The sequence below is a fragment of the Ambystoma mexicanum genome, chromosome 11 (assembly GCF_040938575.1).
Source record: "Ambystoma mexicanum isolate Mex_15411 chromosome 11, UKY_AmexF1_1, whole genome shotgun sequence".
Lineage (NCBI taxonomy): Eukaryota > Metazoa > Chordata > Amphibia > Caudata > Ambystomatidae > Ambystoma > Ambystoma mexicanum.
Window position 1 is genome coordinate 530,897,013 of NC_090934.1, and position 19,410 is coordinate 530,916,422.

The following is a 19,410-nucleotide window of genomic DNA, read 5'->3' on the forward strand; positions in this document are numbered from 1 at the left end:
TTCTCCCTCAAATTGGAAGACCTGGACCTCCTCCACAAAATGGGTCTTTTTGGGTCCTTTGTTTCTCCTACCTCCTCTTTGCTCCTTGGGGGCAGACTTTCAGGGGTAAGAGATTTTGTTTCTGGTTCCTGGGCTTCCAGGGGCTGTTTACAAGTGGTGAAGGCAGTCTCCTCCAAGGCTTTACACCCCCCCTTCCCCTTGTGCCTCCTCCCTGGGAACCAGTGGGTTATCGGGGTGTTGCCCCCGTCATTGTTCTGGAGCACCAGGCCCAGAGTTTGGGGCATTCTGCAGTGGCATGCTCATCTGAGGGTTCTGTTGAGCCCTCAGTATGTGACCCAGATCCCGTGCCATATTTTGGACCTGGCACTCAAGTTGGGAAACCCGCTCAGGCTGATACGGGGTTCTGTTTTCTCCCTTGGGCTGATCCCGGGAAGGGTAGCTATCCCTTCTCTGGTAGTGTCCCGGGTTGGGAAGATTTGGGTACCCCTCCACCCTTGGCCTCCCCTCTCCCGGATTAGGTTGTCTGGGCTCAGAGAAGTGGGGAAAGAAGGATGGATGGTTTTGGGGCTGGAAGTTGGGTGGATACCTGGGAAACAAGTTCTGCCCAGGATTTGGTGAATTTCTGCCCTCCTGGGGGAAGAGTGGAGGGAAGTTCCTTGGGTTGGGCGCTTGGTTGGATCCCCCCCCTTGGGCCGGAGGAGTCCACAAATAACCCAGGATTGGACTGTTTCCCTTATAGCGGGGGCTTACATAGTCAGGGGAGCGGGGGACCCCATTTGTGGGACTACCTCCTTGACTCCCTGTCTGTGACTGGCCCGAGGGCCTTCTGGGCTGTGAATTATTTGGTGCAGGCAGGTTTTTAGGTCCCCCCATCTCCAAATCTAAAATGGGGCAACCTTTACCTCTGCCACCTTGGCAGCAGCAGGGGTGCTGTTGGTTTTAGGGTTTTTGGGCTAATTCTTATTTTCCACTGGTTTCTGCTCCTCATAGATGTGGGTGGCTTGCTCAATGACCCAGTCTAAAGATCTTTTCTCGTGAAAATCTCTCACGAGCTGGGTCATTATGTATTTGGGGAGAGCATGGAAAAATGTGTTGATGAATTCTCTGCTGTCTGTGCGCACCCTTCCGGTTGTCTGCGCAAAGACACGCTTCAATTCTTGCACGAATTCTTGTGGTGCCTGATCCTCCCCACATTGCAAATTGTAGGCTGCCTTGTGAGCCTCTTGGGGATTCCGGTGAACAGAAAAATGTTTCAAGCTGGCCGCCCTATATGTGGACCATCTTCAATGGTTTTGGTCCTCCAGCCCTGCAAAGAAACTGGAGTATTCTGGGGAGAATGTCTATTTGATATACTGAATGCAGCTACTGCTGTCCTTCAAATGGAAAGTCTCCATCATTTGCTCATAGAGCTCCAAGTGTTCCCAAACAGAATACTTGGAGTTCTTGTGATAAGGGGTGATGACACTCCTTATTGCCTTGATCTTCTTTAAGGGGTCCTTAAGCAAGGCCCTTTTTGCCTTATTGGCCTTTTTTGGTGCGGGTAACCCTGGTCCATTCCTCCTCTGACTCAGAAGCACTGCTCCCAGAGGTGCCCGTCTTATCTTCCAGGTTTTCCCGGATTCTGCGAGCTGGCAGAATGTGGGGACCTGGTCTCCTTTGTCCTGGGCCGCTCAGAGGAGTCTTCCGATCCCTCCTTGCTGCCAGGATTTGATGGGTACCCCCCCACTGACCTAACTGGGTGGAGGTTTTCAGGATGCCCTTTGTGGGCCTAATCTCCTGGGGTTCCCCACTAAATAACACTGTGCTTAGGTGCCCATACCCGGATGCCCACCCATCCATTCCTGGGAGGTACTGGCCTATGAACCCCATACTTTTGGCAAGATAGTAATCTGCCTTCCCTGTGGCCCTGTGCTCATGTGCGCCAGGGGACATGGGGGTGGCAGAGTCCAAGGACTGGGAGAGATGAAGGACTCTGGTACTAGGGCTCCTGAGGTGATGCTCAGGCATTTCCCTTTCCCAGCAAACCTCATCTCTATCAGCCCCTGCTCCCTGTTGCAATGCAAGAGCCTGCGCTTTCAGTTCCTCAGTTAAGGCCTTACTAGACTCTATCAGTCTCTCCTGCATGGCTACCTGTTGCTGGAGCCTATCATTGTGCTGACAGAGAGCCTCATTCTCTCTCTGCGCCTCCTGATTGGTCCTGGAATACTGGGCCAGTCTTTGCTGCAGGAGGGTTACCTCCTGAGTCCCATCCCTACTGGCCTGCTCATTTCTTGTCAGAGCATCTTCCACCCTCCTGGTGTGCTCTAACAAGTTCTGATGCTCTTTTTGGAGGTCACCCAGTCCCTGGAGGGCCAAGTGATTTTCTTGAATTTTTCTTTTTAAGTTGCAGACTTCCTGGCCTAAGGTATCCCTTTCCTGAGAAAGAGCCTGCATCTGTGCCGCCAGGTCGTCCCTCTGCCTTTGAAAGGCACCAGCTTTCTGGCGTTCTTGATCAAACTCTGCATCTGTCTAGTTGGATTTGCAGGATGGCTACCTGCTCTGTGCATGCCCTGTTAAAGTCTAGTTGTTGCTCCAGCTTTTTCTGGCTCTGCAGTAGGGAGTCGAAACCTTCTTGGTACTCCTTCCACAAGGCCAAAAATCTGGTATCCTGGTCAGCCTTTTCCTGTTGCAGGATATCCATATCCTCCTTTATTTTACTAATATACTGCCTACTATCATTTTCTGACTCCTGGCTCCTCTGCAGCCTCTGCTCAGAAGAGACCAGGTCAGATTGGGCCTTCTCTAATGCCATCAGTTGCCTATTTGCAAGATCTTGGCCTTCAGCACATTTGTCCTGTATGGCTCCCATATGTGAATATAAATATGCCGCTACCCTGGCAATCTTGTTGTGCTCATCCTTGGCCTTAGGGGCCATATATGGTTCACTCAGGGCCACATGTAAGGGACCCTGATCTCTCCATATATCTGACCCTGTTTCAGTGATCTGGGGTGCGATTGCCTGCAACCAGACTGCCTGGTCCTGATGAGACCACTCACCTCTCACAAATAGCTTATGTAACAGGTGTTCTCTGGCTATTTTGATATCTACCAAGGTTGTCATTCTGAACTTGATTTCCTTCCTGACTTACAGAAGTTTGTATTTTATTTTGCAAAACAGACCGTTTCCTTAGAGCGTTCCTTTGAGGGGTGTTTTTACAGTGTAACGCGGCGTGGTGATTCCAAAGAATTTATATATTCTGTCAGTTAGCACACTGTATTAATCTGCGCAAGTGATAGATCTAATCCAGAATCCCAGACGAGCCCCCACTATGTTAATGACTCCAATCAAGCATTCCCACTAGGTCAATGCCTGGTCTGGGATTGCCCAAGGGAAGCCCATATTTATATATTTTTATGACAAGTTATAATCTGGATGATGAACCCTTATATAACGCCCCTCTCTTAGAATCCCTCTGACCCCACTGAGCCAAGAAGTAGGTTTGTTTTGCAAATTGAGAAGGTTTATTTGAAAAATTAAATGATAGATATATATCACACTTTGATAATAAATTAATATTTGATATCACACTTAGACATATGACAGTGAGTGATCAACAATGGATGATGTTATACTAGCACACTGGTTTAATTACTTAGGAGTAGTATAGAGGATAAGGTAGCTGAGAATGCTTTATATGGTACAAAGAAATGCAAGGTGGAAAAGAAGCAACACAGGAATAAACTTGATATGATTTCAGCAAAACATAATATAATCACTTTTCCCCTTTTGGCAAGTCGGAAAGCTTAGAATCTCAGCTTTAAAATAAAAATTAAATCACACTTCTATCCCAAACGGTTCAAGAGATACAGACAATTTTGTGAAGGTAGATTCTCAAAATAAAAGTAAAGCTCAGAATGACAGATGACAATTTTGCTGCTTTGAATCAACAGGAGGGACACGATTTCTATGATGCAGTTCTCAATGGGTTAAAATAGTTTGAATTAGATTATTTTAAACTAAGAGATTGGTTTTGCACAGTTCTGGCTGGGTACTCACACTATATTTTGGACAGGAATGCGACTTCGTCACAGATCGGGTCAATAGGTTTAGCTGCGGTTCTCTCTGCTCGGCGGGTCAATCAGGCACTGGTTCTGCTCACAGCGGTCTGGGTCTGATCTGCGTTTCTGCTATTGGTACTTCTTTCTGGGTCTGCTACCGATTCTGGCAAAAGTTCTTGGCAAAGATTTCAACAGCTCAGCCGGCTGTAGAATATTTTGGCTGGATTGCTGGATTCTGAAGGCCTGCTGAAAAAGGATTTAGCTGGTGGTCCAGGCCTCTCTGCTTTAAGTTCTGGAGTTAAGTTCTGGTCTCTGGAGATTGATGGATTTGAAGTCTGGAGTCTCCGGGCAAAGCGTCCAGCAAGAAAGTGGAAAGTGAATGTCCCTACCTGGGTTCCAGTGGCTCTTTTTATGTCTTTTGAAAATGGGTGTGGATGCTAACTTTCTTTGCCCATCCCACTCACGATTTGATAGGTCAAGGATTTCTCTTTGACCTGATTTGAGAAGGGAACAGTGAGTCAGATTGATGAGGTAGGTTTATGGTCAGAGGATCCTCCCCTTGTCAAATTGCACACAAATCTATTTCTGATCCCCATTTATCTATGTACCATTTTTCTAATATTATATGTCCAGTTAACATATTTTCTGTAGCACCAAACCATCTGATCCCTGTCTTTGTAAGATGTTGTGTCCACTTTTGACAGAATTCTGCCCTTTTCATCCAGATAACGACCTCTAAACCTTTCCCGATTTTACACAAATGTGCGCAAGAGATATGGGTTTCAGATGATAAAGTGACAGATTTTTAACATGCATACATTTGGAGTAACAACCTTATTTTCCGCTACTACTCCCCAGAACATACCACAGAGTCCTGACACCTCTTAAAATGTGCACAGAAAAATCACAAGAATGATATTATTTATATAATTTTTACAAGTCCACACTATGAATTATCCATCTTTTTAAAAATATGCTCTGGCCCCAAAGGGGTGTGGTTTTCCAAAGCACATGGTGGAATTTCTGGTTTGTCCACTTACCCCAAGCTCAGCTTGCTCACAGAGGCACTTCTCCTCCCACTTCTCCCAAGAGGAAGCTATTTAACGACCCCCCCAATATAACATTTGCCTGAGCCCAAGACAGTGCTTTGTTCAGTTTTCTGCAGTCCCCAGGTGCCACTTCCCTAATTCAATCAGAGAGGTGTCATCTCCTTTTGGCAGGGGCAGCAGAATGCAACCAGGCCTGGGAACACAGCTGCTGATCAAGTTTCAACTCCCGTCCGGGGTAGATGTCAGGCAGAATTCAATCTCTTTCAGCCAGGCTTCAGCTAAATTTCACTTTGGTTCCCAGTTTTCTATATTCAAACCAAACTTGCAATTTTTACACATGCAGCCAGAATGCTGATTCTAAGTTCAAAACTATGACATTTAACATTTGTAAACTATGTGACACTCAACAGTAGGTCACTCATTTATTTTAAACATTTCGATTTTAGTGGCTTTAAGTCCAATTTCACTTCAGCTGCTGACATCCACAGCTCAGCCAGTTTCATTATGAACATTATTTTGGGCTCTTTCTCTTTCCAGATTTTGTATGCACACAAGTCTACTTTTAGGGAGAATTCTCTGTTTAGGCTGAATTTCCTAACCTAGTGAGTCCCCCAGCAGCTTTGCTGGATTTTTGGGGTTTATTTTTTTCTCCTGCCAAGAGTGAGACTCTTTTACCCTCAATCTTGGGCATGACTTGAGAGTGTTTCTGTGACTTGCTATGTGCTTATGGGCTATGGGGTATTTTTCCCCATAGGCTATCATTGGTTTTTGAATATGTTTTACACAGCACCCTCAGTGCAGTAACACAGGGGTATCATAGAGACCCCCAAACATAGACTCCACACCCTGGGACTGACTACTGTCTCCCTGGGTCTGTAAAGTCACCATTGACTTTACTAGTCTTAATTTAGGAACTTAACCAGTACAAACCATCATACTGTGGAAGTACTGGTAGGGGCAATTAGATTGCCCCTGGGTCTGTTGTCGAGGGGGTACTGTCCCGTCCCCCCTCGCCGAGTTTCTGGCTGGTGGCAGTGGATACCACGGAAATATTCCACCGGAATATTTCCCAATGGGATTTCCCATTGATTTTAATGCACCACTTTTTGGTGCAATGTTAAAGATACCGCCGGTTTATTTATTTAATATAAATTCACCGGTTGGGATTTTTTGCCAGAACTCGCCGCCAAAATGGCGTCTAGGTTCACTTCAGTAACCCTGAACCCGAGTCGAGCCTTTGTTCCACTTTTGGCGGGCTTCTGCACAGAAGCCCTCCAAAGTGGTGCCATTCTGTCTGGGTACCACAGGGGGTGTGGGAGGAGGTTTAGGCAACCTGGACTGAGTTGCCTTGCCAACTCATGTCGCACTCTGGTGTGATTGGCCCAAGTGGTGAGCCACCCCGCTCACCACTTAGCATGTTTGAGTGACAGCTAGGCTGTATGAATGGGGGTTTGCTGCATAAAAGCAGGGTTTTTGGGACTGGTTCTTCAGAAGTCGCCACAGGACCTAAGAAGCCGAAGAGGGAGAAGCCGAGCCAACCTGCCAAGATGACACCACCGGTGGAGCCCTGCGGAACCATCTCACCACTTTTCCCAACGACAGAGGAGATCTCCCGCCTGGAGAGTCTTCTTCCCTTGACTGGTGGGGACAACCAGTTTCTGCCTTCTTTTTGCCGCCCTGAAGCATCTCATGGCCGCCTTGCCTGTGCCAAGCACCCCGGCAACCGGGATACCACTTTTTACCTCAACCGCGAAAGAGGGGTAACATCCTTTTAACCGGAAAAAAACTCCACGGCTGGTTTCTTCCCTGGTAGTGCAACGACCTTCAGCTTTCCTCCACGACGAGATCTTCTCCTCCTCTGGACGACGCCGCGACTTGCACCCACTACCAGGAACAACTGCCACCGCTGGAGGATCCTTTCCATTTTAAAGGTACCGTGTTCCGCCCGGCTTCCCTTGCCACCGATTGTACGGGGTAGATTTAGCCCTCGGCTCTCGACCCTGGGTAAGCCTGGGACACCCTAACTAAACTTTTCTAAACTTGGTAAAACCTTTTCTACTCACCTGTAAAGACTTGTGACATTGTGTGATCTTGGGCATCTTTTCGCCTGGCTTTCCCTAGAGTGGGCCTGGCAACCGAACTTCCTTGCTCCTCAATAGACTGCCTTTCTAAACTCACTGTGAATCTCTGGAAAGTGTTTTACCTTGCTGTTTTCATTACTTCTGCCTTTTCCCTCCCTTTTTAACTAACTTGTTGGAGTGCCATCTAACGTTAAGCGCTCACCTCTGTTTGGAGTCTTAAATCTTTTGCAGTGGTCCCAGAGGGAACTGCACAGGTTTCTGTCTAACACTGGTGTACAGCGGTGGGATTTGTATTGCGCATACACTTTAGTGTACTTTTGAGATACCTTAGTGCAACTAACCACAAAGCTTAAGCACAAAAAGAAAAAGTCATTTTCTACCCTTTCTGCTATGGAAAGTTATAGTCAAGAGTCCCTTGCTACAAAAACTGCTGATTGTTTAAGACTTCTCTGTAAGCATAAGAATCTCATGACTAAAGGAAAGAAAATGGAGCTAATAGAAAGGTTGTTAGAAAACCAAAGTCTGGATGATGGTTCAGAGGAACCTACCACTCCAGCAAATGTAGAGAACAGCAATGATATTGATATTGAACAAAGTATTGATGATCTTGGGTCAGAACCAGAAGAGGAGGATGAAACTATTGTAGATGTTCCCTCTAGGCCTCTGTCTGCTCTACCAGCTGTACCTACTGGGCCTTTGCCAGGTCCCACATTTGGTCCTCAGTACTATGAACTGGAGAAAATGAAACTTGAATTAGAGTACAAGAAACTTAATGCTCAAACTGACAAAGAACTAAGGCTAAGAGAAATGGAGCTCAAGTATGAGCTAGAAATGAAGAAATTGTCTGTTGAGAATGCTTCTCTCTCTGGCTCCTCTAGAAGTTCCAGTCCTAAAAGACCCTGGATGCCTAAAGAATTGATTGGTATGTATGAGCCTAAGTTGGATGTGTTGGATTGGTTGTCTATGTTTGAGTATAATCATGGGCTCCAGAACATCACAGGTAATGAGTTACTCACCTGGTTGTTCTCTAGGCTTCCCCCTGTTGCGACTGATGCAGTAATGGAGTTGGGGGAGGAGGATAGGAAAGAGTATGAATGTGTGAAACTAGCTTTGATAGCTAGGTTTGGGAAGACCCCTTCCCAGTATCTTAAGAGGTTTAGAAGCCTCAAAAAGCATGATGGTATCCCTTGGGCTACCTGGGTGTGTGAAGGGTTGAAAAACTTAGAGGGATGGATTAAGGGTTACAAAGTGAACACTTATGAAGGAATGAGAAATCTTGTAATGATGGAGTCAATTTATGATGCCTGCTCTCCTGAGCTCAGACAGCACTTGGCTGATTCACGGGAATTAGATGCTAGAAAGCTAGCTAAGGCTGCTGACTTGTGGGTTGCCAACAGGGCTACTCACAAGGATTCTGGGGTAACTCAGAAGAAGGATGAGGGGAGGCAGCCTAAGAAAGACTCCAAAGAGAATTCTAATAATTCCAATTCCAAAGAGGGCCCCAAACCACACCATAAGGGTAAGCCACCTGGGAAACCACAGCAGAGTAGTATACCTTCTGGTGCCAAACCAGAAGGAGGTCAGAACCAGCCTCCATTCCAAAGGGCCTTTGGATCCTGTTATGTTTGTAAGGCTACTGACCATGTGAAAGGAGATCCCAGATGTAAGGGTAAACCTTCAGGGGTCCAGCTTGTCTCCTTAGCCTTCGCTCCAGAGGAGGAAGTCCCTATGGCAAGTGGAAACTTTCTACTACTGGCTGATGAACCCACTGGAGTCTCAGCCAGTGTTTCTTTAGTCTCTCTGGGGTTGTGGGAACAACAGAATTTAGATGTCTATAATTCTATCCCAGATAATACTAAAGAGTATTATAAGGACAGTGTCCATGTGAATGGTCAGGAGACTCCTGCCATCAGGGACACTGGGGCCAGCATAACTGTGGTGGATGAATAATTTTTCAAGGCAGAGGATGTTGCTAAGGCACCCAAATGCCTCACCAAGTTAGCTGGAGGGCCTGTGCAGATGTGTCCCCAGTTACCAGTTCTCATCCAGTGTAATGATATGGCTGTGAAAATACCTGTCAGTATACAATGTGAAGTACCAGGAAGGGTTCTGTTGGGTAATGACCTGAAAGCTCTTGGAGTTGTGTCACATACCCTCAGACCTCCTAGTAAAAGGTTACAGGAGCTCACCAAACCTGCAAGAGAGAAAACCCTGCGAGGTTTATCTCAGGAGATGATGACAGAAATCACCGGCAACCGGGATACCACTTTTTACCTCAACCGCGAAAGAGGGGTAACATCCTTTTAACTGGAAAAAACTCCATGGTTGGTTTCTTCCCTGGTAGTGCAACGACCTTCAGCTTTCCTCCACGACGAGATCTTCTCCTCCTCTGGACGACGCCGTGACTTGCACCCACTACCAGGAACAACTGCCACCGCTGGAGGATCCTTTCCATTTTAAAGGTACCGTGTTCCGCCCGGCTTCCCTTGCCACCGATTGTACGGGGTAGATTTAGCCCTCGGCTCTCGACCCTGGGTAAGCCTGGGACACCCTAACTAAACTTTTCTAAACTTGATAAAACCTTTTCTACTCACCTGTAAAGACTTGTGACATTGTGTGATCTTGGGCATCTTTTCGCCTGGCTTTCCCTAGAGTGGGCCTGGCAACCGAACTTCCTTGCTCCTCAATAGACTGCCTTTCTAAACTCACTGTGAATCTCTGGAAAGTGTTTTACCTTGCTGTTTTCATTACTTCTGCCTTTTCCCTCCCTTTTTAACTAACTTGTTGGAGTGCCATCTAACGTTAAGCGCTCACCTCTGTTTGGAAATAAGTGGTGTTAACTTAGACTTGTCCAACAAATAACTAGGGATGTACATATAAGTAATAGTGACTGTGTTTTGATTTACTTACCTTTTCTGTGCTAGTGTAATTTATGAGTGAGTCTTTTAAATAAATAATTATATACTTTTACACCTAGCTCTGGTCAGTGTTTGCTTGTACTACTGTGCCTCTGTACCTATTATGTATGCTCTATATACTGCCTAACTCTTCTTGAGGGAAGTCTGACTGCTCAGCCACAGCTACCAGGTAAATCTGGGTGGTACAGACTGCTACCAAGTGGGTTTACTGCCAAACACCTGTAGTCTTAAATCTTTTGCAGTGGTCCCAGAGGGAACTGCACAGGTTTCTGTCTAACATTTACCTTCTGCCAAATGTCTGCTGGTGTTCATTGAGATTTTTGACTATCTTGCAATGTTTAAAATAGGCATTTTTAGCTTGCATTTCAGAGAAACAAAGGTGATTTCAAAGTGCTTTCTGAGCTAACCGGCACTGCTGTTTTTCCTTTGGCACACATTTCACCCATGGCACTCCTGGCCCATCACGCTCGCACTGGTGGGTAGCAGGTCAGGGGAACATTTTGGTGTGCGCTAAAACTGCACGGTTTTCCTGGATTCTCTCGCAATGTGGGCTTTTCGGCCATCTTGGATTTTCTAAGCCTACAGCACCAACTGCAGCATAATAGTCCAAACGTGGGTCAGGACACCCAACACTTGACGCAGGGACAGAAGTTCGTTATCCAGAGCTTGGCCCTGGGTATGTCGGGCGAACAGCTTCTCCAATTCCTGTTAAAACCTCCTGAAATCCCACAGGAGTGGGTCATCCTGGCTTACTAACAGTATGGACCAATCCACGGCACTGCCACTCAGATATGACAGAATGAAGGCAACCTGCAATTGATTGTTAGGAAAGGCTCCGGGTCTCCAAAGAAGATGGAGGCAGCACTGGTTCATGAACACTGCATATTTTCTTGGGTCCCCGGTAAAACGTTCCGGTGAGGCCAAAAGAACTGCCCCAGGGAGGACCACCTGCACTGGATTGACAGATGTGGCTGGAACTGATGGAATACTTCCTGGCAACTGAGCCTGCCCAGCCTGTGTTTGGAGCAATTGTCTGGCTAATTCATCGGTGCGGTCCTTGGTGACAATCAACTCCCTCCTAACAGCATTGGGTTCTTACCAGGCAGAGTGCACCTCAGCCCATAATTCTCCCAGTAACTGGGCTAGTTGGTCAGTCTCTGATGTTTCCCTGACGCCCAGGTGGATGTTTTAATTAAGGCTTCGAGATCTGTTACGCTCACCTGGTATCCACGGGGCGCCACACGATACTGGATGGAGATCTAAGCGCTATCCTGGACCCCTCTCTGCTTGGTTATGTGCCAGACGTTGGGTAGAGCCTATAACAGGATAATGGAGGGTTAAGATACTGGTTCTGTGATGGGTGGACTCCCACCTCCCTCTGGTCCAATCCCTTCCCTTGGGGTTATTGCTCACCTTATGTTTTTGTGTGTTGAACTCTACGCCCTGTGTCTCTGTGTAGGGGCACGTGGTTGGTGCGGGCGTTCCATAGACCTAGTTGCTTCACTGGTCTGTGTGCCCTTAATTCAGGTCCAGACTGGCTGTGACTCTGACTCTGCTTGCTGTCTTCCTGGTGAGTTATAATGTCTTTTCCGTCTTTATCCTGTCTCTTTCTTTCCCTCTTTTTTCTCTGTCTTCTCGGCATCTTGCTCCACTATGCTGTTCCCTAACAATGTCCCTTTTTGTTTTCACAGAGATGGTTGCGATCTCGGAGTTGTCGCACCGATGGCGAAGACCACAGTGAGTTATTGAAGCGCGGAGCGCTGCGCTGTTTATTGGTGTTAATTGCTAACCTGTGTTCTCTTCTCTTCTCTTCTTTGTACAGGTTGCAGTGATGTTTTTTCCGGAGTGACGAGCGAGCGAAGCGCTGCTTGCCCAGGAAAGTGCTTTTTTAATGCTGACCTTGTTCCTTCACCCTTAAAGGTTTTGGTGAAACCCGGAGGTGGGCGAGGTAAGAAAAGCGCAGGGTGCTGCCAGTACTCGCTGCTTGCCCAGGTAAGAATTGTTAATAATGCTGTCCTTGTTTCTTTACCTTTGCAGGTTGTGGCAAACTCCAGAGATTGGCTAGGTATGCGAAGTGCAGTATGGATTCAAGGCTGGTTACTTCACAGGCAAGTGTTCTTGCTTGCTAATGCTGTTCTTGTTCTTCCAGGTTATTAATGGAATCCGTATCTAGGGCTTTAGGATCAGGCCGCCGGAGAAGCAGATGAGCAGGAGCTGGACACAGTGAGCGTTACCCTGCAGGAGTGCAGAATAACTCGAAGCGTGTTCTGATGTTTGGGTGTGGTTTAAATAGCCCAGGTAAAGTAGTTCCATGCAAAGTAGTTCTAGACCCATCCACACCCAAAACACTAGACCGCATGGCTTGGTTCTAAAGAACTGAGCTGTGTAATAGGCCTCCATGTTGGATTAAGGTCCAAAACTGGTATTGATTTATTCCTGATAATGAGCCTGGCGCCAAAGGGGCCAGGACTGACTCATGTATGTTTCTGTTCGAGTTTTAAGGCCCTTAGGGACAGTGTGAAGGGCTTTAGCCTCATTGCTGCCAGGGGGCTGTTATACCTGAGTGTCAAGCTGGTTGGCCCGAGAGGACCGCGTACCTGCAGTCTTGGTGGTTGGTCTCGCAGAGGTCGCCAGTCTGGAGTCCGGGAACTGATGAACTAGTGGCACGAGGAACCAGCCTCTCCACCACCCAAAAAAGGAACTGGGTGGAGGATGGACCAACTCCCAATGTCACGAAAGGCACTCTCCAGATAAGCGTGACAAGAGGATTGTTAGGCTCAGACGGATGGAACCATAGTCCAGGTGGAGCTTGTTGTCGAGACCATGAATCTTCCAAGAACCTCTGTGCAGCGACAGTTGGTAGATAGACCAGTGTGGCAGAAAGGGAATTCGCAGTAGGCAAAAGGAGCTTGGCTGGTGCTGATGGTTCCAATGGTACACAGGATAAAGTTCGGAGTCAGGCAAGACAGGAAAGAGGGAGGTCAGATGGAGCTTGGCTGGTGCTGATGGTTCCAATGGTACACAGGATAGAGTTCGGAGTCAGGCAAGACAGGAAAGAGGGAGGTCAGATGGAGCTTGCTGTCTGGCCAAATAAAGAACTGTCTAAACGTGCCCAGGATGGAACAGGAGAGTGCAGGCTAGCATAGGGAATGACCCAGATACACAGTTGGTGGTAGATGACCCAGGACAGGGCTCAGGTAAGGGCTGGTGGAAGACTGACCCAGGACAGGACCCAGGTAAGAGCTGGAGGCAGGCTGGCCCAGGACAGGACCCAGGTAAAGACTGGAGGCAGGCTGGACCAAGACAGGACCCAGGTAAGTGCTGGAGGCAGGAACAACGAGGCGAGCAAAGCGAACCGCGTTGAGACGCGACCCGCTTCGACTCGCGGCTTCTTTTATGGGCCGCCGGCGCCCGAGAGGCCTGGAACGCAAGCCTTTCCGTTTCCGGGCGCCGGCGAACCCACAACGAGGCCTGGAAGGCAAGCCCCTCCAAGGAGGCGAGCATAGTCCACGGCGCACGCGCGGAACCGAGACAGAGGTCTCTCGCGCATGCGCCGAAGGCCGCCGGCCCCGTAACCAGTCGCTCCCCTCCCGGCGAGTCCCCAGACGCGAACGCGCGGGTAGACTCGCCAGGAGGAAATGGGAGCGGCAGACCCCAGTCTCCCGCGTAACATGACACTGAGGGGGTCAGGGGCATTGATCGTTACACATGTTCCATCATTAGGGGAGCACTCATACACCAGCTCAGCGTATGGTGTATTGGCAGCATGTCATGATGAGATCAATGCCTTATGGTTTGAGAAGCGCACTGCTGCACAGGTCTGTCACCTGTCGTACCAAGTCCAAGCTGGGTGCCATCCTTGCCTCTGCTCTGGCAACTGGAGGGGGGCCACCAGAGGAGGAGGAGGAGTTGACCGAGCATGAAGAGACTATGAGCCAATTTATTCTACTGGAGCAGGTGCAAGGTGAGTGAGGCCTGGAAAATTATGAGGACACGCACAATGAGTGCCCAACATTGTGCATCATGAGTATGTGAAGTAAAGCATCACCAATATGTATGATTGTGGTGCACATCTGGCTGAATTGGAATGACTGGCCCGGGTGAACCATGTCATGTGTTGTACTGACTCCTGTCCAGTGTACACAAGAGTGGATACAAACCCTGTGTTTTACATCAGTTGAACATGTCTGTGTGACAGTATTCATCCCCCACTAACATACCCCCCAACATCTGCCACATGATACCATAACGTGCACAGTTGTTTGCTGCATCCTTAATGTCAGTGACTCTCCTCTGCTAGACATGTGCACGTGTTTTGAAATAGGAGTTACACTTCATACCCTGCAGGGTCTCTTTTCACACATGTACATATGTGCTTCCATACTACATAGAACATCCAAGATGACAACCAACACGCCTTATGGAATGCCCTGAGTGAATGTGAATATGTCTAGACTGTGCACATCCCCGCTGCCCCAATGACAACGACTCCTGAGGCAAATTGCTGTGAGGCCAGCTCCCTGTTACCCTCCCACACTCTTGTGGGTCACTGTACCTTGTTCCTATCTACAACTCCCTTGAATTACTCTCTCCACTTCACCAACATTGCCTAGGTGGTACTCTTACAGCCATGCATCAACTGAGACTGTTTCCTTTTTCCCAGATGTACGGCATGTTCCCATTGTGTATAGTCCCTGTACCAAGACAACACTGGTGTGGCATGAGATGGATGCAGACTTGGATGTAGATATGTGTGTCTGCCTGTTGCCATGTGATGTAATTGCATGTCACAGAGCCACAAGCCCATGCCCATTTCACTGGTATTAGTCAACAGTTTGTGGTGCCATGGGCCATAATGTGCTTCCTAACAACACTGTTGTTTGGCAATGTGTTCACTGGCATCATGGGCCTTATCAGGGAATTTTGTTGCCAGTCTGCATATGCCATGCTCAGATTGCTTGTTGTGCATAGTGTGTGAATGCTATATTTCTTATGTAGACATGTCTGTATTTAGTTGCATGTTTACTGTAGACGCGTTGGACATGACTCCATGTGTATTTTTCTGTTCATGTGCAGGTGAGGAGGCTCCAGATACAGAGGAGGAGGATGAAGAAGAGTCTGTGTTTCTTCAGGCCACCATTGGAGGATGTGGCGTAGAAGGCTGTTTGAACTCAACTGGCTCTGATCCTGAATGGGATGTGCAGTCCTCAATGCTGGCAGCGGTGAATGCATCAATCAGTGGAGCAGTTGGAACTTGTGAGTCTGCAGGAGGACAGGTGCCTTCACAAGGCCAGTCAGTGGTGGCACACCCATCTGTGGTGGTTACGGTTGCAAGGCCACACTCCCATGTATTGGTTTCGGGTCCTGGCACAGATGTCCAAGGGAGTGTTGCAGTCCTGCAGTCAGGGACAGGGGCATCACAGCAAGGGCCATGCTCCCTTGGATCTGGCAGGCGTTGGCTCCGTACATGTGGGGGACGTGTGCAGACTGGGCAGACAGAGTGGGAGCAGCAAATGTTGTGTTCCGCACAATGACAGGGTGCTGCCTATGAGAGTTTAGCTGAGGGCATAGATAGGGTGGCCACTTCCATGATCCCGAGCAACACAGGTGGAGCAACAGCTGCAGGTCATGCGGTCCACATGCCGCTCCCACAGGATGTGCATGGAGGCCAACATCAGGGGCCAACGGGCAGATCTGCAGTGTCTGCAGCCATCCGTGCTTGCAGAGGGTCAGGCACACATGGCAGCCCTGAAGTGTGAGTTGTTGGCCTACAGAGCTGCAATCCATGAGGAACAGGCAGCCAGCAGAAGAATGTTCCGCCAGGAGATGTTATCATTGATACAGACAATATCGGAGAAACTCTGTTTAACCTGTGAGGTTGTGCATAGTGACCTCCAAGCCCTCAGTCTGCTGGGGCATTCATCAGTGTCAAGCATGGTGGCTGCCACTGAGGACCAGGCCAGGGTACTGCGTTTCCAGCCTCCAGCACCACTTTCACCTTCAGATTCAACGCAGGATGGGGGTGTCAGTACAGACATGCCTTCCGATCCACCGTAGCCATGCGGTCCGTGAGTCCAGGGAGGGGATTTTTTTGGGACGTCCACCTGTGGATCTTGACATGCACCCCGTTCCTCCCCCCTCCTGGGTGGACCCCCCGTCCCCCAGTTCATGATGGACATTTACATTTTTTTTTAAACTGTTTGGATACTTTTGTAGACCCCATGCCTGGATGTTGGCATGTTATTTTTGAGTTGCCCTTTACAGGTTTTATTTTTGTTTTTATTTTTACCTTGAGTTGTGCAGTTGCACTCTCAAGGTCAAGACGTTTTCAGTGGTGGACATCCAGTCATGCATAGAGAGGTCAACTTGCATGTATGCATGGTGGTGCGCAGGATGGCATATGCAGATAAATATGGGTTCAGTGTATCCTCGCATGTGTTTCAGTAATCCATGATGTGGCAGTGACTGCTGTCCCAGGGGAGACACCCTGCACCTTTTGACGTCCATGCCACCCATGCCTGCCACCAGCCACTGGCCCTTCTGTCACTTGTTCTGAGACACAGTTCCTGGTGAAGGTGATGCAGGATTAACACCATGCCGGCGTAGTCGGTGGGTAAGCATGAGCACTGTCTTGCATGTTGAGCATGCATCATTGTTCCCCATGTTTGCTGCATATGTAACTTTACTTATATGTGCTTTGCATGCTACCATGCCAGGATGGTTTTTCAGGTGGCACTCATGCCACTGTGTTATCTCCATCCGTCAACTCATATATGCCCAGACCTACTGTGGTGTAGTGCATGTAATTGGCCATCTTGAATCTAGGCAGTGTACTCCTTGATGTGTGTTTAACTTGGCCTTCCCTCTCACTGTCACTCTCTCACCCTGTCTCTTTTGTGCTATGCTGCACTCATGGCCAGATCACAACCTATGTCCTGTCACCCTCATGCACCCTGTGGTGCTTCTGTAGTGGGTGCTCTTTGTATATTTGCTGGATCCATTCATGTGTTATCATGTATATGCATGTTCTTTCTATTGTTACTATGCATGTCATTGTATTTGGGGAAGTGTCTGCCGATGGGTTGCATCGTATGCAAGGAAGGTGGGTACCCTGTGCAGGTAAGTCAAGGCATTTGCAGACACTTGTGTGGTGTTTGGGTGGGAGTCTTTCACTGTGTGTGATCACTTTGGATTGACTTGTCTTGTGGGGCACCAGTACTTCTTCATGGGTGCATGTTTCACAGGATGTGGTTCTGGTGATAGGTCTGGGCATGGTGTTGTTTCTATAGATTGGTGGGGCCACTGGTTTCATATTCAAAATTGTTGGAGTTCCAACTCTGTGGGCCTTTCTTGGCTGGTTGGGAGTGGGTGACACTGCTGGCTGTTTGTGGCCTGTGACAGGTGTTGATGGTTGTGCATGTGTGTGTCTCATTGCACTTTGACCATGTGTACTGAGTGACACTTCACATCCCTTGCAATGTTTGTGGAGTAATGGTTTTATGGCACATTTGGGCTCTCTAGTTTAGGGTTTGCCAATTATAATGTGCTGCCTCAGTTACAAGCAACAACCACGGAACAATTGATTCACATTTTTGGGATGCTATGTGTTGATGCAACACATTACATTTTGCAGTGTTGGTGTTTTCACATGCATGTCCCATGCATGCTGCACCGTTGTGTTTGCAGCTTCAAGTTGACCGCAGATGGGTCTATGGTACTGCTGCATTCAATTGAATGCACAATTGGACCAATTGTATGCTGGCAAAATGAAGCCTGCATTGATTTTGCAGTTTTTCATTGCATTCTACGTTTAGCATGTGTGTATCCTTGCTTGCAGTATCACATAGCTTTGTCTTGTCTGCATATGTCTTATATGGCATTTGCCTTGGGGACCAGCCTTCCAGTCTGACATCAGTCTTTGTGAATTGCTGTGCCAAGCATGACCCTGCCTGTAGTACAAGAGGTGAGTATCTGTGTACTTGCATTCTTGTGCTTTGCATCATGGGCTCCCATTAATGTGTTCAGTGCACTATCCCAATACTACGCAGGTGATGGTATGCCTTGTCATGTAATTGATAGGCTTCCAGGGCTAGTCTCTGCTTTTTGGGGGCTCAATCATCTGCATATGTGATGTCTTCTCATTTGCAAGCAGCATGTTCACTGATGCGTGTGTTGTGTATGTGCCATTGTCTTGTGAATGGGGATATGTAACATGCACATTTGCTGCATGTCTTTCAGGGGGACAGGCAGTTTGGGGGTTGTTTTTGTTTGTCAGCGTGTGTGTTTTGTGTGTTTGATTTGCATGCAGTGTGCAGGTGTTGCTGCATGTGTGCTTGGACACATGTTGATGGTTGTCTTGTGAGCTGTTGTTTGCATGTATTGTATGTCACTGAGGGGGTCCCCTGTGTCTTGACTTGTTGGGTGCATGAATGTGTTAGCTGCACGCTCTTTCATTTTGTTCATTGTCTGCAGATCATTTCATTGGGAATGATGGCTATTTCATGGGATGAAGTTTGACTGTCAATTGCATGCCAAGGGGACAGATAAGATGTGCATGTATCTTGATCCTTATGAAATAGTTATTAGTTGCTGCATGTCTGGATGTGGACATTCTGGTGTGTCACACTCTTTAACGCAATTGTCAATTACCTCTTGTTTATTAGTGTATTTGGGATTGGGTTCATTGTTGTCATGTTGCCTAGTTGTGTCACATGTGTATTAATATTGATATGCTTTTATGCAGCCCACAATAGGGACATGTTTGTGCACATCATGCACATTCTGGGACATGATGTCATTGTGCTTGTTATATTTTGTGTCCATGTTAATTTTTGAAGCCATATATAGCTTGCAGCTCAGACTTGTTTCAGGATTTATGACTGCTTATACATTTCACTGGCATGTTAGTTAGCTAAATGAGATGTTTTTGGTGTCAAAAGGGTGATTTCATTACATGGTTGGCATGGTGGTAGTGGTGTACTCCTTCTTCAATGTGTTTCTTTGGGAAACACAGAATTAAATGTCTTTTTAGCTCTAAGGGGTGGTTTTGTGGGCACAGTGGGTTGGCCTATTGTCATCATTGAATGACACCTGGCATTTGGTGGGATCGTGTGCACTCCACAGGGGAAGGATTTTAGCTGAACAAAGATTGCACAGCTAGGTACGTGCATCTTCTCCACATGCTCTTTGCCCAGCCATACACAACCAGTGTGCCTGTGGGTGTAGATGGTGTAAAACCACCATGTCCACTGGTACGCCACGCCATGTTGCAACATTTTGCAGCACACATGCTGCCACAATGATCCTGCAGACTACTGGTGGTGC